The sequence below is a fragment of the Arachis ipaensis genome, chromosome B4, assembly GCF_059453495.1.
Source record: "Arachis ipaensis isolate K30076 ecotype BB chromosome B4, ASM5945349v1, whole genome shotgun sequence".
Classification (NCBI taxonomy): domain Eukaryota; kingdom Viridiplantae; phylum Streptophyta; class Magnoliopsida; order Fabales; family Fabaceae; genus Arachis; species Arachis ipaensis.
The window spans coordinates 128242704-128263413 of NC_142439.1; the positions used below are offsets into that span (position 1 = coordinate 128242704).

General features: G+C 40.3%; 1 pseudogene; it reads right to left on the reverse strand.

Moving 5' to 3' along the window:
• Positions 1-3881: 3881 nt before the first annotated feature.
• LOC148569158 (uncharacterized) lies at positions 3882-19606 on the reverse strand (annotated as a pseudogene).
• Between the last annotated feature and the right edge of the window lie 1104 nt (positions 19607-20710).

Consider the following 20710-nt stretch of genomic DNA (forward strand, 5'->3'; position numbering starts at 1 on the left):
CGTGTTTGAGTGCAGAGAGGTCAGAATCCAACAGCATCTGCAGTCCTTTCTCAGCCTCTGAATCAGATACTTGCTCAGGTCCCTCAATTTCAGCCAGAAAATATCTGAAATTACAGAAAAACATACAAACTCATAGTAAAGTCCAGAAATATGATTTTTGAATAAAAAATAATAAAAATATAATAAAAAGTGAGTAAAAATGCTAAAAACTATATGAAAATATTACCAAAAAGCGTATAAAATATCTGCTCATCACAACACCAAACTTAAACTGTTGCTTGTAACACCCTAACTACCAAAGCTCACGCTTCCGGCTGCGCGACTCTGATTGTTCGGACATTACGACGACACTTATATTATTTAATACTAAAATATGAGCCTGTTTAAAACTTTAAACCGCAATACCGCTCCCAAAGATACTTTCGTTCGATAACGTACATCCATAATTACCATACAACTTACAAAACTCATAAAGAGTACATCCATATATACACATATATATATATATACAAATATATTTACAAGCATTAACCAATACAATCCCTATCCCTCTCACAGAATATATCAAGATAAAGGCGAGGGTACAATAAATAATCTACATCAATACAGAACATATCAATAACTAAATAAACTCTTCGTGACTTCTGCGCCCATATCCTGAAAGGGGAAAAATGTAGGGGGGTGAGAACATCATCCTCGAAAGGGTTCTCAGTAGAGGGTTTTTGGGAATTACTGTAATAGGATACGTGAAGATAACCGCACCAGTGATTCATAACTGTCTTATGCCTCTTTTCAAAAACAACGGTTTACAATGAAAGTAAAGTCGGAAATCTTTTCGGAAAGAAGAACCGTTCATTTATCAAAAACTCAAAAGCCTTTCAAAACGGTTTATCTATGCGGAACCAAAATAGCCTTTCATAATTTTATTCCAAACCAGAAACACAAAACCAAAATCAACCGTCAGTTCATCTCTTTCAAACCACGGCCCTAGGCCCAAACAATCCAACCAACAACCAATCACCACAATCCAACAGAGTCCCAGATGCAAACACAGATAGGAAGTTCAAGCACAAACAAACAGTTATTACAAGTAGAACAGTTAGCAATTAATCACATAGGCAAACCAAGTATAATATGCACACCCAACCAATGTCACACAAATGCATATGATGCATGCCTGTCCCTAATGGCTGATGATATCATCTGTCGGTTATAGAGCCAACCCGACAAGTCCTGGTAGCTAACCATTGGACTGTCCCTCTGTCGTGCATCCCCAACTCGAGTTATACTCATCATAAACTTGATCATAATCATGATCCATATCCATCACCCTCACTGGTGAATATTTATCCATCACCATCACTGGTGAATATTTATGGGGGCGAGCTCATCCGGGCCTTTCACAGTGCCCGGCCACACTTACGACATTGGGTTAACAGAGCTTCGAGTCTCAACCTGGAGCACATGGTGGCTAGCCATTGCTACTACCCAGGGAAACCTTCATCTCCAATAGTGGAAGTGTAAAATCATAATTATCAATAATTCAGCATATACATGCATTCATTCTCATCCATGGATCAACATCCATCTCAGCCATCCGGCTTACGGTTCAGTCCAGAACCAGCCTATATTGATAATCACACACAGCCATTCCGGCTCACGGTTCAATCCAGAACCATTCAATATTCATAATCATACATAGCTATTCCGGCTCATAATAAAACAGCACTTCCACCATTCAAAATCATCAGATTTATGAAATCGGCATTTAAGCCATAAATCATTTTCTCAATTCATTTCACTTTGAAATCAAGTTTCAACTCTTTTCAGCCTTGGCTTTAGAAATCTCGTTTCTCAAATCATCTCAGGCTCATAAGCCAAATTTACTCAAAGTGAGTTCCCTTTTTTAAAACAAAGCCACTCTCGGCATTCTCTTTCCAAAACTTCCAAAATCATGGCAAGTTAAGGATTTATTTCAAAGTATTCAAAATCACCCATAAAACAATGGGATTTTATAACAAAAGTTTCTCGGCAGAGTCCCAAGTCTTTAGGGAAGGTCAACCTATATCAATTCTTTAATATTCATTGAAACTCTTAAAATCATGGATTCTCGGTTCAAGTAAATAAAACTGAATTTATTATGAAACCGACCATACAAAATCACAAGTTTCAACTCGGTCCAAAAATCAACTCATTTGAAAAGGAACCGGCTCATTTGAATCAAACCACTTTCAGGTTTCTTTTTGGAACCCATTTTTCTAACTCTTCCAAAATGCCTCAAACTTAGTTACTCAATCAAAAGTCTAGATTCCTTTGAAATCGCTAAAAGACCCTTTTTATATTGAAATCAATATTAGAGCATCATTCTTTCCTTCAGTGATTCAAACGGTAAAAATAGTTCATTTCTAAATGGGCCGAACTCAATGCATAAAGTTCGTTAAATAAATTAAGCTTGAAAACATAACTATTTTCTTAATAAATCACATAATACAATTTCTCAGATCCAGCCCTTTTAAATAACTTTTCAAACACGACTAGGATTTTGCAGAAATTTCGGCAGCACCTCCCCTAAAACTTGGACTTTTGCCACCCGGTTCGGGTCCCAACTAAATCGTTTCTCATTCCTTTTCAACAGCTCAAAACCAGAAATCAATTCATAGCTAGCTAAATCCAACAGTCGCCTCAGTGGCTTATCTCAAGAAAAACCATTTCAAAAGCAACTCAATGTCAACCGATTTAACTCATTTCCAAAGCTTTAAAGAACGGTTCAATAAACAAATCATTTGTCCAAGATCAAGTCAATTAAAGTAAACCAGGCTGAATTCAAAAGTGCATTCGACTTTTCACATCATCAAATAATTGACTCAAATCAAATCAATCCTCAACAGATTAAACTCAGATTTCAAATCTTTGAAGGGTCACTTCAAAACATTACATTTCACAAAGCCGCACAACAATTTACCCAAACCAACATCCATAATCACTCGAGTCAATCACATAACACATAGGACAGATACAATCACCAAATACACAATATCTCACAATAGTATCCATATGTAATAATTCCAATACTTAAAACATAGTTTTTGGAAAGCGCCCCTACCTTAGAACGCAATTCCATAACCCAAAAACGTCACAGGAACCTCCTCTCCTAAACCGGGATCACCAACAACCGCAACCTCGGCTCCAAGCTACTCCCGCGGTAACCATAGCAACACTAATCGCAGCATATAACAATCAGGAATGACCCCACGTTACCAAAACTCATATTCATTAACCAAACACAACCGAATACTAACGCGAGGCTTTTCGAAACATAAATTACTTACTGAGCTAGCGAAATGAAGCAGCCGCGAACTTCGAGCACGACACGCAAGCATCGATATACAACCCAAGACTGAGGGAGAATGGCTGAACCGGATAGCGACGGTCTCCGAACCGGTTCGGCGGCAGCCCGGCAGCCACCTCAAGCGGCAGCAGGGACCTGAACAACATGTAGCGACAATGAAGTTCCCAGAAGCTCAACATAAAGGAGAATCAACTTAAAACCCTTACCGTCATAATTTTCCGGCGATGGCAGTGGCATTTTCCGGCTGCCAGGCACGACGGCGCGACTGATTTCTTCCCCGGGAACGGCTGTGACAGAACCAGCGTCTTCTTCTTCCATTCACAATCCCAGCGGCAACTTGCAGCAACTCCTAGCACACAGCCGCATCACAACTCTCATGGTAAAGATGAACTTTAATGGAGAAGGAAACTGAAGACGAGTTAAAGCTTACCAAACGACACCAGTTCCAGTGGCGATTTCCGGCAGCAGCAGCGGTGGCGTTTCTCGGCGACCAGAGGCACAGCGGCCATGGCTGACGACGATGCGAGCTCCATCACCAGTGATCGAGAAACACAACAGAGGCGTTTACCCTACCCATGAGCTTCTCTCTTGACGGACCAGAAAAATAGAAACGGAGCGCCATCGTGACTTTCTCTTGGAAGTTGGTGAGGACGACGACAACCTTAGTAGCAGCGGCGGCGGGAGTGACTTCATCAGCAGCAACCAGGCGTGGCAACGGCGCGATGGTGACGCAGCAGAGGCACGCGACGGTGACAGGTGGCAATGGCTTCCCCTGTCGTGCTCCCTCCGCCCTTGGTCCCCTGTTCCTGCCCGATCTCCTTCTCCCTCTCTCTTCGTGCTCGCCGGCGGTGGCACAAGTGGCGGCGACAAAACCCTTGTGGTGGTGGCGGCAGTTCAGCAGGGACGAGCTTCTCCGGCTCGTGTGCAGCAGCGCTGTTGGGGAACACAGGAACAGCGGCGGCGCCAAGTCCTCTTCCCTCTTCCTCTTCTCCCGCCGCAGCCCCCTGCCTCTCACTCCACGGATCCCTTTCTCTCTTTGTTTCTTTCTTTCTTTCAATCAGCTTGCAGCTGCTGCTGCTGCATTAGGTATCCTAGGGTTTACCGGGTCAGGGGAACCGGGTAGGGTTTTTAGGGTTAGGGTTATGTGTGTTGAGTTTTAGGATTAGGGCAAAATTTGGTTCAAGGGTAATTTTGTAATTTCAAATAAAAGTAGGGGTAACATAGTAATTGAAACCCAAATTAAATCTAACACTAATTATGTATAGAAATACTATTTGCTCACCAATTTCACAAATTATTTTCAATAAAATGCCCAAATCTAAAAATTAGAAATAATATACTTAGTTTCTTCATTTTTTCCAAAATAGCAGTATTAATATTTAAAATATTAATTATTTAATCCAAATCATATAAATTCCTTATTATTTTATAATTGCCAACTTTATAATCTAAATATAGAAAATAATCCGATAATTATAAAATTGGATAATAATCGTAACTTATCTCAAACTCAATAAATCAAAACTTGCCTTAATTATCTTTAATAAAATAATCTCTGAAATTAAGGCTATAAATAGCTATATGATTTGAGACTTGATCATAATAAGACTTTTCAAAAGTTCTGGGTCTTACATTGCTTGTCCCCAAATAACTAGACAAATAAAATAGGATAAAAGGAAGATTATGATGCAATAAAATCTCAGAGTCTTTAATGAAGCTCAAATTCAAATTAGATGAGCGGGGCTTATAGCTTTTTGCTTCTGAATAGTTTTGACATCTCACTTTATCCTCTGAAACTCAGAATGATTGGCTTCTTTCAGAACTCAGCATGCAGATGAGGTTATTGATTTTCTTAGTTTAACTTTGATTGATTCTTGAATACAGCTTCTTTGAGTCTTGGCTGTGACCTTTAGCATTCTGTTTTCCGAAATGTACTTTATGGATACATGAATGCCCGAACACTTAGCTGGGTGAACCTTTTCAGATTGTGACTTAGCATTGCTAGAGTCCCCAGCTAGAGGTGCCCAGAGTTCTTAGGCACACTCTTTCTGCTTTGGATCACGACTTTAACTACTCAGTCTCAAGCTTTTCACCTGGACTTTCATGACACAAGCATATGGTTAGGGACAGCTTGATTAAGCTGCTTAGGCCATGATCTTAATTCATTGGGCCCTCCTATCCACTGATGCTCAAAGTCTTGGATCCTTCTTACCCTTGCCTTTTGGTTTAAAGGGTTATTGGCTTCTTAATGCTTGTTTATTTTTAAAGACTTTTTTTTAATGCTGCTTTTTCTTGCTTCAAGAATCAATTTTATGATATTTCAGATTATCAATAACATTTTTTTTGTTTACCTCATTCTTTCAAGAGCCAAACATTACTTAAATTTCAGTATAAATAAAGAAAATATGCACTATTTATGCATTCATTCAGAGAGCTAAGGTAATGCCACCACATATACTTAATTTGAATTTTTCTTATTATATACTCGAAATGTTTGCACCCTTACTCTTCTAAAAAAAATCTACTATTTTATTCATGTTTAATGATGATAAGAAGAGTAAATTATAGCCAAATTGAAAAAAATAAAAATAAAGTACTACTCATGCAATTTGGGTTTTATTAAAATAATAGAAAATTAAAATGGAAATTTAAATGCTACTAATACTTATGTAATAATAATTAAAGACATAAAAATAGACGACTCTAATACTAATGCTCATGTAATCTCTTAAAATAGGTTTCTAATAACAAACGTTATCACAGAGTTAGGACTCAACAACCTTTATTTTGAGAGATAAGTGCTCCTTCAGTTTGTGGGACGTCTGGCTCTTCAAGGGACAGCTTCTGGCGCTTTAGCTCCTGTATCTCACGCCCTTGCTTCTCTTGTTCTTTGAACAGTTTACAGAGCATGCTGTTTTGATTCTGCTGCTCTTCTTTGAGTTGATCCATAGCTTCTTGCAGCTTGGTGACAGAAGCTTCTAAGCGGGCCCAGAATTCAAATTGAGGAATTTCTAGGAGGAGCTCATGCGCCCTCCTCTTGATGGGGTTGTCTTGAACTTGAGTTCCATCTATCACCTTTTTGGTGATTGGGCGTTCAACTGGGATAAACTCATCCACACCCATCTTTACCCCCGCATCTTTACATAACAAACTAATCAAGCTTGGGTAAGCCAATTTGGCATCAGTGAATTCCTTGTTTGCAAATATGTAAATTTCACCAGGGATCAGCTGATGAATCTCTACCTCTTTCCCCAGCATAATACAGTGAATCATCACTACCCTCTTGACAGTGACTTCAAAGCGGTTGCTGGTTGGGAGTATAGAATGCCCAATAAAATCCAGCCAACCTCTAGCAACTGGTTTGAGATCTTCTCTCTTTAGCTGGTTTGGGACACCTTTTGAATTAGTAATCCACTTGGTTCCAGGGAGGCATATGTCCTCTAGAACTTGATCTAGCCTTTTATCTTTGGCCATTCTCCTATTAAAGGACTCTGGATCATCTTGTAGTTGAGGAAGCTTGAGAACTTCTCTCACTTTGTCGAAGTGGAAGTAAATACTCTTCCCTCTGACCATAGTCCGAAAGGAGTAGAAAACAGTTCCCTCTATTCTTTGCTTATCCGTCATCCACAGATTTGCATAGAATTTCTGGATCATGTTTCTTCCAACGTTTTTCTTAGGATTAGCCAGGACTTCCCAGCCCCTGTTTCGAATCTGCTCTTGAATCTCCGGGTATTCATCTTTTTTCATATTGAACTTAACTTCTAGGATCACTGATCTTCTGCACACAATTTTGAGGTAATGATCTGCATGTTCTCTGGTTAAGAACTTCTCATGTATCCAAGGTAGTTTTGGATTGTTTTCTTTCTTGCCTCTTGAAGTGGGTTGTTTTCCTTTAGGGGCCATGATCTCAGTCTGTTTTAGCTCAGTGATCACGGAAAATCACACCAAACTTAGAGGTTTGCTTGTCCTCAAGCAAAAGAAAAGAAAGAAGAGGAAAAGAGGGAGTGAAAGATTTGAATAATGGGTCAAGGAGGTTGGTTGAATGTATATTTAAAAGGGAGCAGGGAATGGGTTTTGAATTTTTAGAAAAAGATAAGATAGAAAGATATGATTGATAAAAAATAAACATGATTTGAAAAAGATAAGATTTTAAAATTTAAAAGAGATGAAAAAGATATGAGGAAGTTAAATCTAAATTTTTGTTAATGCATCTAAGAAATAAAAGATAATATGGATGAATTAAAAAGATTTGGAAAGAAATTGGAAAGATAAATGAGTTTTAAAAAACGTTTTGAAAAAGAATTGAAAAGAATTAAAAAGAACTTATAAGATTATTAATTTTTGGAAATGGAAATTGAAAGATGAATATTTGTAACATTTTTATGCAGAAAATTATGAATTAAAACATGAAAATTCGAAAAAAAAATTAAATTGAAAACAAAATTACCTCCCCCTTGCTGTTCTGGCGTTAAACGCCCAAAATGATAGCCATTCTGGCGTTTAACGCCCATCTGGTAGCCATTTTGGGCGTTTAATGCCCAGCCAGGTACCCTGGCTGGCGTTACCCTAGCTCGCGTTAAACGCCAGAAATCCTTTGTTACTGGACTTTTTTTGTGAACGCCCAGGATGCTGCTGTTTCTGGCATTAAACGCCTAGAATGCTGCCCATTCCGGCGTTTAACGCCCAGAATGCTACCCATTCTGGCGTTTAACGCCCAGAATGATACCTTTACTAGCGTTAAACGCACAGAATGATAGCCATTCTAGCGTTTAACGCCCAAAATGCCTCTTTACTGGCGTTTTAATGCCAGTGAGCTCTTTTTCTCTATGATTTCTCTGCTTTATGTTCTGAACCTTCATTTTTCTGTATTATTTACTGAAATGTATTAACAAATATGAATAAAAAAATTAAATAAACTCATATAATTGTTATAAACATCTAACTTTTGCTAATGGCTGGGTTGCCTCCCAACAAGCGCTTCTTTACTGTCTTTAGCTAGACCTTACTGAGCTTTAATTTAGTCTCAGTTTTGAGCATTCTTGCTTAACATTACCTTCAAAATAATGCTTGACTCTCTGTCCATTAACAATGAACTTTTTGTCAGAGTCAATATCTTGAAGATCTACATATCTATATGGTGACACACTTGTAATCACATATGGTCCTTTCCACCGGGATTTTAATTTCCGAGGGAACAATCTGAGCCTAGAGTTAAACAGCAGAACCTTCTGTCCTGGCTCAAAGACTCTAGATGACAGCTTTCTATCATGCCACCTTTTTGCTTTCAACTTGTAAATTTTAGCATTTTCGAAAGCATTGAGTCTGAACTCCTCCAGCTCATTCAACTGGAGTAATCTTTTCTCTCCAGCTACCTTAGCATCAAGGTTTAGGAACCTGGTTGCCCAGTAGGCCTTGTGTTCCAGTTCCACTGGCAGATGACAGGCTTTTCCATACACAAGCTGGTATGGAGAGGTCCCTATAGGAGTCTTGAATGCGGTTTTGTATGCCCACAGAGCATCATCCAGACTTCTTGCCCAATCCTTTCTACGGGTACTTACAGTCCGTTCCAGGATTCGTTTTAGTTCTCTATTTGAGACTTCAGCCTGCCCGTTTGTTTGTGGATGATATGGAGTTGCCACTTTGTGGTTAATTCCATATCGGATCAGAGCAGAGTCAAGCTGTTTATTGGAGAAATGAGTGCCTCCATCACTGATCAGTACCCTAGGGACACCGAACCTGCTGAAGATATGCTTCTGGAGGAACTTCATCACTGTCTTAGTATCATTAGTGGGTGTTGCAATTGCCTCTACCCATTTAGATACATAGTCTACTGCCACCAGAATATAAGTGTTTGAATATGATGGTTGGAAAGGCCCCATGAAGTCAATACCCCATACATCAAACAACTCAATCTCTAAGATCCCTTGCTGAGGCATGGCATAACCGTGAGGCAGATTACCAGCTCTCTGGCAACTGTCACAGTTACGTACAAACTCTTGGGAGTCTCTTTAGAGAGTAGGCAAGTAAAAGCCACATTGGAGAACCTTTGTGGCTGTTCGCTCACCTCCGAAATGTCCTCCATATTGTGATCCATTGCAATGCCATAGGATCTTCTGTGCCTCTTCTCTAGGCACACATCTACAGATTATTCCGTCTGCACATCTCTTAAAGAGATATGGTTCATCCCACAAGTAGTAATTTGCATCAGAAACCAATTTTTTTGTTTGCTGCCTACTGTACTATTTGGGTATGAATCTCACAGCTTTATAGTTAGCAATGTCTACAAACCACGATACTTCCTGAATGGCAAAGAGTTGCTCATCCAGAAAGGTTTTAGAGATCTCAGTAGGAGGGAGGGACGCTCCTGCTACTGGTTCTATCCGGGACAAGTGATCAGCTACCTGGTTCTCTGTCCCTTTTCTGTCTCTTATTTCTATATCAAACTTTTGCAGAAGCAACACCCATCTTATGAGTCTGGGTTTTGAATCCTTCTTTGTGGGGAGATATTTTAGGGCAGTATGGTCAGTGTACACAATCACTTTTGATCCTACTAAATAAGATCTGAACTTGTCAATGGCATAAACCACTGTAAGCAACTCCTTTTCTGTGGTCGTGTAATTCTTCTACGCGTCATTTAAAACACGGCTAGCATAATAAATGACATGCAGAAGCTTGTCATGCTTCTATCCCAATACTGCACCAATGGCATGGTCACTGGCATCACACATTAGTTCGAATGGTAATGTCCAGTCTGGTGCAGAAATGACTGGTGCTATGACCAGCTTAGCTTTCAGAGTCTCAAAGGCCTGCAGACACTGTGTGTCAAAGACAAATGGTGTATCAGCGGCTAGCAGATTGCTCAGAGGTTTTGCAATTTTTGAAAAATCCTTTATAAACCTCCTATAGAATCCTGCATGCCCCAGAAAGCTTCTGATTGCCTTAACATTGGCAGGTGGTGGTAATTTTCAATTACCTCTACCTTAGCTTGATCCACCTCTATTCCCTTGTTCGAAATTCTGTGTCCAAGGACAATTCCTTCAGTCACCATAAAGTGACATTTCTCCCAGTTTAAAACCAGGTTAGTCTCTTGGCACTTTTTCAGAACAAGTGCTAGATGGTCAAGACAGGAGCTAAATGAGTCTCCAAATACTAAGAAGTCATACATGAAGACTTCCAGAAATTTCTCTACCATATCAGAGAAGATAGAGAGCATGCACCTCTGAAAGGTTGCAGGTGCATTGCACAGATCAAATGGCATCCTTTTGTAGGCAAATACTCCAGATGGACATGTGAATGATGTTTTCTCTTGGTCCTGAGGATCTACTGCAATTTGGTTGTAACCTGAATAGCCATCCAAAAAGCAGTAGTATTCATGACCTGCTAGTCTCTCTAGCATCTGGTCTATGAATGATAAAGGAAAATGATCTTTTCTGGTAGCTGTATTAAGCCTTCTGTAGTCAATACACATATGCCACCCTGTAACTATTCTTGTGGGAACCACTTCATTCTTTCATTATGAACCACTGTCATACCTCCCTTCTTGGGGACAACTTGGACAGGGATCACCCAAGAGCTATTAGAAATAGGATAAATAATCCCAGCCTCTAGTAACTTAGTGACCTCTTTCTGCACTACCTCCTTCATGGCTGAATTCAGCCGCCTCTGTGGTTGAACTACTGGCTTAGTATCATTCTCCAATAGGATCTTGTGCATGCATCTGGCTAGGCTAATGCCCTTGAGATCACTTATGGACCACCCAAGAGCTGTCTTGTGTGTCTTCAGCACCTGAATTAGTGCTTTCTCTTCCTGTGACTCTAAAGCAGAGCTTATGATCACAGGAAAAGTGTCATCTTATCCCAGAAACGCATATTTTAGAGATGGTGGTAGTGGTTTGAGCTCGAGTTTAGGAGGCTTTTCCTCTTCCTAAGGAGTTTTTGGAGGCTTTTCTGTTTCCTCTGGTTCCTCCAGATCAGGCTGGACATCTTTAAAGATGTCCTCTAGCTCTGATTCGAGACTCTCGGTTATATTGACCTCCTCTACCAGGGAGTCAATAACATCAATGCTCATGCAGTCTTTTGAGGTGTCTGGATGCTGCATAGCTTTGACAGCATTCAACTTAAACTCATCCTCATTGACTCTCAGGATCACCTCCCCTTTTTGGACATCAATGAGGGTTCGTCCAGTCGCTAGGAAAGGTCTTCCTAGAATGAGAGTTGCACTCTTGTGCTCCTCCATTTCCAGCACCACAAAGTTAGTAGGAAAGGTAAATGGCCCAACCTTGACAATTATGTCCTCAGTTACGCCTGATGGAATTTTAATGGAGCCATCAGCAAGTTGGAGGCATATCCGGATTGGTTTAACTTCATCAGTCAAACCAAGCTTTTTGATAGTGGATGCAGATATCAGGTTGATACTTGCCCCCAGATCACATAGAGCTGTCTTGGTACAAGCATCCTCTAATGTGCATGGTATCATAAAGCTTTCGGGATCTTTAAGCTTCTCTGGTAAGCTTTTCAGAATGACTACACTGTATTCCTCAGTGAGGAGAACTTTTTCAGTCTTTCTCCAATCCTTCTTATGACTTAAGATCTCTTTCATGAACTTAGCATAAGAGGGTATTTGCTCAAGTGCCTCTGCAAATGGAATCTTTATTTCAAGAGTCCTGAGATAGTCTGCAAAGCGGGCAAATTGTTTATCCTGTTTTGCTTGACAGAGTTTCTAAGGATAAGGCATCTTGGCTTTATATTCTTCAACCTTAGTTGCTGTAGGTTTATTTCCTACAGAAGTGGTTGGAGAAGCCTGCTTAAGGGGTGGTGCACGAAATTGTAAATCACAATTTCTTCACAACTTCGCACAACTAACCAGCAAGTGCATTGGGTCGTCCAAGTAATACCTTACGTGAGTAAGGGTCGATCCCACGGAGATTGTTGGCTTGAAGCAAGCTATGGTTATCTTGTAACTCTTAGTCAGGATATCAATTATAATTATCAGTTGACTTGCAAATGAATAAGAGAGCATGAAATAAATACTTGTTATGCAGTAATGGAGAATATGTTGGAGTTTTGGAGATGCTTTGTCTTCTGAATCTCTGCTTTCCTACTGTCATCTTCTTCACGCACGTAAGGCTCTTTCCATGGCAAGCTGTATGTTAGTGGATCACCGTTGTCAATGGCTACCATCCGTCCTCTCAGTGAAAAAGGTCCATGTACATGGCTAATAATCTGTCGGTTCTCACTTGTGTTGGAATAAGATCCAATGATCCTTTTACGTCTGTCACACGCCCAACACTTATGAGTTTGAAGCTCGTCACAGTCATCCCTTCCCGGATCCTACTCGGAATACCACAGACAAGGTTTAGACTTTCCGGATCTCAAGGATGCTGCCCATGGATTCTAGCTTATACCACGAAGACTCTGGTCTCACGGATCTGAATGCTCTATTGTCAAGAGAGGCAATCAGACTTGTGAGCCAGGAACCCAAGAGATACTTATTCAATCTAAGGTAGAATGGAAGTGGTTGTCAGGCACGCGTTCATAGGTTGAGAATGGTGATAAGTGTCATGGATCATCACATTCATCATGGTTAAGTACGAATAAATATCTTAGATAGAAACAAGCATGTTTGAATGGAAAACAGAAGTAATTGCATTAATTCATCGAGACACATCGAGACACAGCAGAGCTCCTCACCCCCAACAATCGGGTTTAGAGACTCATGCCGTCAGAAATACAAAGTTCAGATCTAAAATGTCATGAGGTACAGAATAAATCTCTAAAAATTGTTTAAATACTAAACTAGTAACCTAGGTTTATAGAAAATAAGTAAACTAAGATAGATAGTGCAGAAATCCACTTCCGAGGCCCACTTGGTATGTGCTGGGGCTGAGACTTGAGCTTTTTACATGCCTAGGCTGTTTCTGGAGTTAAACGCCAGGTTGTAACCTGTTTTGGGCGTTTAACTCCAACTTGTAACCTGTTTCTGGCGTTTAACGCCAGAATGGAACATGGAACTGGCGTTAAACACCAGTTTACGTCGTTTATCTTTGAGCAAAGTATGGACTATTATATATTGCTGGAAAGCCCTGGATGTCTACTTTCCAAAGCAATTGAGAGCGCACCAATTGGACTTCTGTAGCTCCAGAAAATCCATTTCGAGTGTAGGGAGGTCAGAATCCAACAACATCAGCAGTCCTTTTTCAGCCTGAATCAGATTTTTGCTCAGATCCCTCAATTTCAGCCAGAAAATACCTGAAATCACAAAAAAACACACAAACTCATAGTAAAGTCCAGAAATATGAATTTTGCATGAAAACTAATAAAAACATACTAAAAAGTAGCTAGAACCTACTAAAAACTACCTAAAAACAATGCCAAAAAGCGTATAAATTATCCGCTCATCACAACACCAAACTTAAATTATTGCTTGTCCCCAAGCAACTGAAAATCAAATAGGATAAAAAAAAGAGAATATACTATAAATTCCAAAACATCAATGAAGCTTAGTTCTAATTAGATGAGCGGGACTAGTAGCTTTTTGCTTCTGAACAGTTTTGGCATCTCACTTTATCCTTTGAAGTTTAGAATGATTGGCATCTATAGAAACTCAGAATCCAGATAGTATTATTGATTCTCCTAGTTTAGTATGTTGATTCTTAAACAGAGCTACTTTATGAGTCTTGGCCGTGGCCCTAAGCACTTTGTTTTCCAGTATTACCACCGGATACATAAATGCCACAGACACATAACTGGGTGAACCTTTTCAGATTGTGACTTAGCTTTGCTAAAGTCCCCAATTAGAGGTGTCCAGAGTTCTTAAGCACACTCTTTTGCTTTGGATCATGACTTTAACCACTCAGTCTCAAGCTTTTCACTTGGACCTGCATGCCACAAGCACATGGTTAGGGACAGCTTGATTTAGTCGCTTAAGCCTAGATTTATTTCCTTGGGCCCTCCTATCCATTGATGCTCAAAGCCTTGGATCCTTTTTACCCTTGCCTTTTGGTTTTAAGGGCTATTGGCTTTTTCTGCTTGCTTTTTCTTTTTCTTTTATATTTTTTTTCGCCATTTTTTTCGCAAGCTTTTGTTATTCACTGCATTTTCTTGCTTCAAGAATCAATTTTATGATTTTTCAGATTATCAATAACATTTCTCTTGTTCATCATTCTTTCAAGGGCCAACAATTTTAACATTCATAAAATTCAATATAAAAAATATGCACTGTTCAAGCATTCATTCAGAAAACAAAAAGTATTGTCACCACATCAATATAATTAAACTAATTTCAAGGATGAATTCGAAACTCATGTACTTCTTGTTCTTTTGTGTTTAGAACATTTTTCATTTAAGAGAGGTGAAGGATTCATGGAGTTATTCATAGATTTAAGACATAGACACTAGACAATAATGATCATGTAGTAAAGACACAAAACATAGACAAACATAAAGTATGAAAATCGAAAAAAAACAGAAAAATAAGAACAAGGAAGTTAAGGAATGAGTCCACCTTAGTGATGGCGGCTTGTTCTTCCTCTTGAAGATCTAATGGTGCTCCTCTATGTCTCTTCCTTGCCTTTGTTGCTCTTCCCTCAAGGCTCTTTGATCTGCAATCAAATGCTCTACCACTGAACTATGGACCCTTGAGATAAACCTCTCTATCTCTCATGACTCAGATGTGGAAGCAACTGCCTTCCCTTTCCTCTTTCTAGATGTTTCTCCGTCCTTAGGTGCCATAAATGGTTATGGAAAAATAAAAAGCAACTTTTTTTCCACACCAAACTTAAAAGGTTTGCTCGTCCTCGAGCAAAAGAAGAAAGAAGGGAGTAGAAGGAGAAGTGGAGGAGATGGAGGTGTGTGAATGAGTGGGTTTGGGAGGGGAATGGTTTGAATTTGAATGGTGAGGTAGGTGGGGATCCTGTGGGGTCCACAGATCCTGAGGTGTCAAGGATTTCTCATCCCTGCACCATTTAGGAGTGTAGAACGCCCTCTTAGTGCAATCCTGGCGTTTAACGCCAGACTGCTGCTTGTTTCTGACGTTAAACGCCAGCTTGCAGCCTGTTTCTGGCGTTTAACGCCAGCTTGCAGCCTGTTTCTGGCGTTTAACACCAGCTTGATGCTCCTTTCTGGCGTTAAACGCCAGTCTGATGTTTCTTACTGGCGTTTAAACGCCAGTAAGCTTATCCTCCAGGGTGTGCTATTTTTAATGCTGTTTTTGATTTTGCTTTAATTTTTGCAGTTGTTTTTGTGACTTCACATGATCATCAACCTAAAGAAAACACAAAATAACAACGGAATTTTAACATAGATAGATAAAATTGGGTTGCCTCCCAATAAGCGCTTCTTTATCGTCTTTAGCTGGACTATTACTGAGCTTTAATCCAGTCTCAGTCTTGAGCATTCTTGCTCAACATTGCCTTCAAGATAATGCTTGACTCTTTGCCCATTAACAATGAATTTTTTGTCAGAGTCACTATCATGAAGCTCTACATATCCATATGGTGACACACCTGTAATCACATATGGTCCTCTCCACCGGGATTTTAATTTCCCGAGGAATAACCTAAGCCTAGAGTTGATTAGCAGAACTTTCTGCCTTGGCTCAAAGACTCTGGATGACAACTTTTTATCATGCCATCTTTTTGCTTTCTCTTTGTAAATTTTTGCATTTTCGAAAGCATTGAGTCTGAATTCCTCTAGCTCATTTAACTGGAGCAATCTTTTCTCTCCAGCTAACTTTGCATCAAGGTTTAGGAATCTGGTTGCCCAGTAGGCCTTGTGTTCCAGTTCCACTGGCAAGTGATAGGCTTTTCCAGACACAAGCTGGTATGGAAAGGTCCCTATAGGAGTCTTGAATGCTGTTCTGTATGCCCACAGAGCATCATCCAAGCTTCTTGCCTAATCCTTTCTACGGTTAATCACAGTCCGTTCCAAGATTCTTTTAAGTTCTCTATTAGAGACTTCAGCATGCCCATTTGTCTGTGGATGATATAGAGTTGCTACCTTGTGGGTAATTCCATATCGAACCATAGCAGAGTAAAGTTGTTTGTTGCAGAAATGAGTGCCCCCATCACTGATTAGTACTCTAGGGACACCAAATCTGCTGAAGATATATTTTTGGAGGAACTTCAGCACTGTCTTAGTATCATTAGTGGGTGTTACAATAGCCTCCACCCATTTGGATACACAATCCACTGCCACCAGAATATAAGTGTTTGAGTATGATGGTGGGAAAGGCCCCATAAAGTCAATACCCCATACATCAAACAACTCAATCTCCAAGATCCGTTGTTGAGGCATGGCATAACCGTGAGGCAGATTGCCAGACCTTTGGCAGCTGTCACAATTACGTACAAACTCTTGGGAGTCCTTATAGAGAGTAGGCTAGTAAAAGCCACATTGGAGGACCTTTGTGGCTGTTCGCTCACTTCCAAAATGTCCTCCATACTACTGCGCTTCTTCTTTAGGCACAGATCTACGGATTATTCCGTCTGCACATCTCTTGAAGAGATATGGTTCATCCCACAAATAGTACTTTGCATCCGAGATCAATTTCTTCGATTGCTGCCTACTGCACTCTTTGGGTATGAATCTTACAGCCTTATAGTTTGCAATATCTGCAAACTATGGTGCTTCCTGAATGGCAAAAAGTTGCTCATCCGGAAAGGTTTCAGAGATCTCAGTAAGAGGGAGGGACGTCCCTTCTACTGGTTCTATTCGGGACAGGTGATCTGCTACTTAGTTCTCTGTCCCTTTTCTGTCTCTTATTTCTATATCAAACTCTTGCAGAAGCAACACCCATCTTATGAGCCTGGGTTTTGAATCTTGCTTTGTGAGTAGATATTTAAGAGCAGCATGGTCAGTGTACACAATCACTTTTGATCCTACTAAATAGGATCTGAACTTGTCAATGGCATAAACCACTGCAAGCAATTCCTTTTCTGTGGTTGTGTAGTTCTTCTGTGCATCATTTAGAACACGGCTGGCATAATAAATGACGGGCAGAAGCTTGTCATGCCTCTGTCCCAACACTGTACCAATGGCATGATCACTGACATCACACATTAATTCAAATGGTAATGTCCAGTCTGGTACAGAGATGACTAGTGCTGTGACCAGCTTAGCTTTCAGAGTCTCAAACGCCTGCAGACACTCCTTATCAAAGATAAATGGCGTATCAGTAGCTAGCAGATTGCTCAGAAGTTTTGCAATTTTTGAAAAATCCTTTATAAACCTTCTGTAGAATGCTGCATGCCCCCAAAAAGCTTCTAATTGCCTTAACATTGGTAGGTGATGGTAATTTTTCAATTACCTCCACCTTAGCTTGATCCACCTCTATTCCTTTGTTCGAAATTTTGTGCCCAAGGACAATTCCTTCAGTCACCATAAAGTGACATTTTTCCCAGTTTAAAACTAGGTTAGTCTCTTGGCACCTTTTTAGAACAAGTGCCAGATGGTCAAGACAGGAGCTGAATGAGTCTCCAAATATTGAGAAGTCATCCATAAAGACTTTCAGAAATTTTTCCACCATATTAGAGAAAATAGAGAGCATGCATCTCTGAAAAGTTGCAGGTGCATTGCACAAGCCAAATGGCATCCTTCTGTATATAAATACTCCAGATGGACATGTGAATGCTGTTTTCTCTTGATCCTGGAGATCTACTACAATCTGGTTGTAACCTGAATAGCCATCCAAAAAGCAGTAGTAATCATGACCTGCTAGTCTTTCTAGCATCTGGTCTATGAATGGTAAAGAAAAATGATCCTTTCTGGTGGCTGTATTGAGTCTTCTGTAGTCAATACACATGCGCCACCCTGTAACTGTTCTTGTAGGAACCAGTTCATTCTTTTCATTATGAACCACTGTCATGCCTCCCTTCTTAGGGACGACTTGGACTTGGCTTTCCCAGGGGCTATCAGAAATAGGATAAATGATCCCAGCCTCTAGTAATTTAGTGACCTCCTTCTGCACCACTTCCTTCATGGCTGGATTTAGCCACCTTTGTGGTTGAACCACTAGCTTAGCATTATCCTCCAATAGGATCTTGTGCATTCCTCTGGCTGGGCTAATGCCCTTAAGATCACTTATGGACCACCTAAGAGCTGTCTTGTGCGTCCTTAGCACTTGAATTAGTGCCTTCTCTTCCTGTGGTTTTAAAGCAGAGCTTATGATTACAGAAAAAGTGTCACCTTCTCCCAGAAATGCATATTTCAGGAATGGTGGTAATGGTTTGAGCTCGGGTTTAGGAGGTTTCTCCTCTTCCTGAGGGGTTTTCAGAGGTTCTATTATTTTCTCTGATTCCTCCAGATCAGGCTGAACATCTTTAAAGATATTCTCTAGCTCTGACTCGAGACTCTCAGCCATATTGATCTCCTCTACCAGGGAGTCAATAACATCAACGCTCATGCAGTCATTTGATGTGTCTGGATGCTTCATTGCTTCAACAGCATTCAACCTGAATTCATCCTCATTGACTCTCAGGGTCACTTCCCCTTTTTCGACATCAATGAGGGTTCGTCCAGTTGCTAGGAAAGGTCTTCCTAGGATGAGAGTTGCACTCTTGTGCTCCTCCATCTCCAGCACTACAAAGTCAGTGGGAAATGCAAATGGCCCAACTGTGACAATCACATCCTCAATCACACCTGATGGGTATTTAATGGAGCCATCAGCAAGTTGAAGACAGATCCTGGTTGGTTTGACTTCTTCAGCCAAGCCAAGCTTTCTGATAGTGGATGCAGGTACTAGGTTGATACTTGCCCCAAGATCACATAAAGCTGTCTTGGTACAAGTATCCTCTAATGTTCATGGTATCATAAAGCTTCCAGGATCTTTAAGCTTCTCTGGTAAGCTTTTCAGAATGACTGCACTGCATTCTTCAGTGAGGTAAACTTTTTTAGTTTCTCTCCAATCCTTCTTATGATTTAAGATCTCTTTCATGAACTTGGCATAAGAGGGTATTTGCTCAAGTGTCTCTGCAAACGGAATATTTATTTCAAGAGTCCTGAGATAGTCTGCAAAGTGGGCAAATTGCTTATCCTGTTCCGCTTGGCGGAGTTTCTGAGGATAAGGCATCTTGGCTTTGTATTCTTCAACCTTAGTTGCTGCAGGTTTATTTCCTACAGAGGTGGTTGGAGAAGCCTTTTTAGAGGGGTTGCTATCAGCACTTGTATGTGTCTGATCCCTCACTGGCGTTTGAATGCCAGGGTTGGAAGCTGGATTAGCGTTGGACGCCAACTCCTTACCTGTTTCTGGTGTTTGAACGCCAGAACTGAGCTTCCATTGGGTGTTTAACGCCAACTCCTTGCCTGTTTGTGGCGTTTGAACACCAGAACTGAGCATGGGTTGGGCGTTTAACGCCAGCTCTTCACCCTTTTCTGGCATTTGAGCACCAGAATTATTCCTCTCTGGGCTCTTACTATCCTCAAAGGGATTTTCGGTAGCAGTTTGTTCATTTCTTGGCTTCCTGCTGCTTTGAAGTGAGGTATTTAATATTTTCCCACTTCTTAATTGAACTGCTTGGCGCTTTTCTGTTATTTGTTTTGATAACTGCTGTTTTGTTTGCTTCAACTGTACTTCCATATTCATATTAGCCATTCTTGTGTCTTGTAGTATCTCCTTGAATTCGGCTAGTTGTTTTGTTAGAAAATCTAATTGCTAATTGAATTCAGTAACTTGTTCTGCAGGACTGAGTTCAGCAGTTACTATTTTAGCCTCTTCTTTCATGGAAGACTCACTACTTAGGTACAGATGCTGATTTCTGGCAACTGTATCAATGAGCTCTCGAGCTTCTTCAATTATCTTTCTCATGTGTATAGATCCATCAGCTGAGAGGTCCAAAGACATCTGAGCTTTCTCTGTAAGCCCATAATAGAAGATGTCTAACTGCACCCACTCTAAAAACATTTCAGAGGGGCATTTTCTTAGCATCTCTCTGTATCTCTCCCAGGCATCATAGAGAGATTCATTATCTCCTTGTTTAAAGCCTTGGATGTTCAGCCTTAGCTGTGTCATCCGTTTTGGAGGGAAATATTGATTCAGGAATTTTTCTGACAGCTGTTTCCATGTCCTTATGCTAGCCTTAGGTTGGTTATTTAACCACCTCTTAGCTTGGTCTTTTACAGCAAATGGAAACAGTAATAATCTGTAGACATCCTGATCTACTTCCTTATCATGTACTGTGTCAGCAATTTGTAAAAACTGTGCCAGAAACTCTGTAGGTTCTTCCTGTGGAAGACCGGAATACTGGCACCTTTGCTGCACCATGATAATAAGCTGAGGATTCAACTCAAAACTACTGACTCCGATGGAGGGTATACAGATACTACTCCCATATGAAGCAGTAGTGGGGTTAGCATATGACCCCAGAGT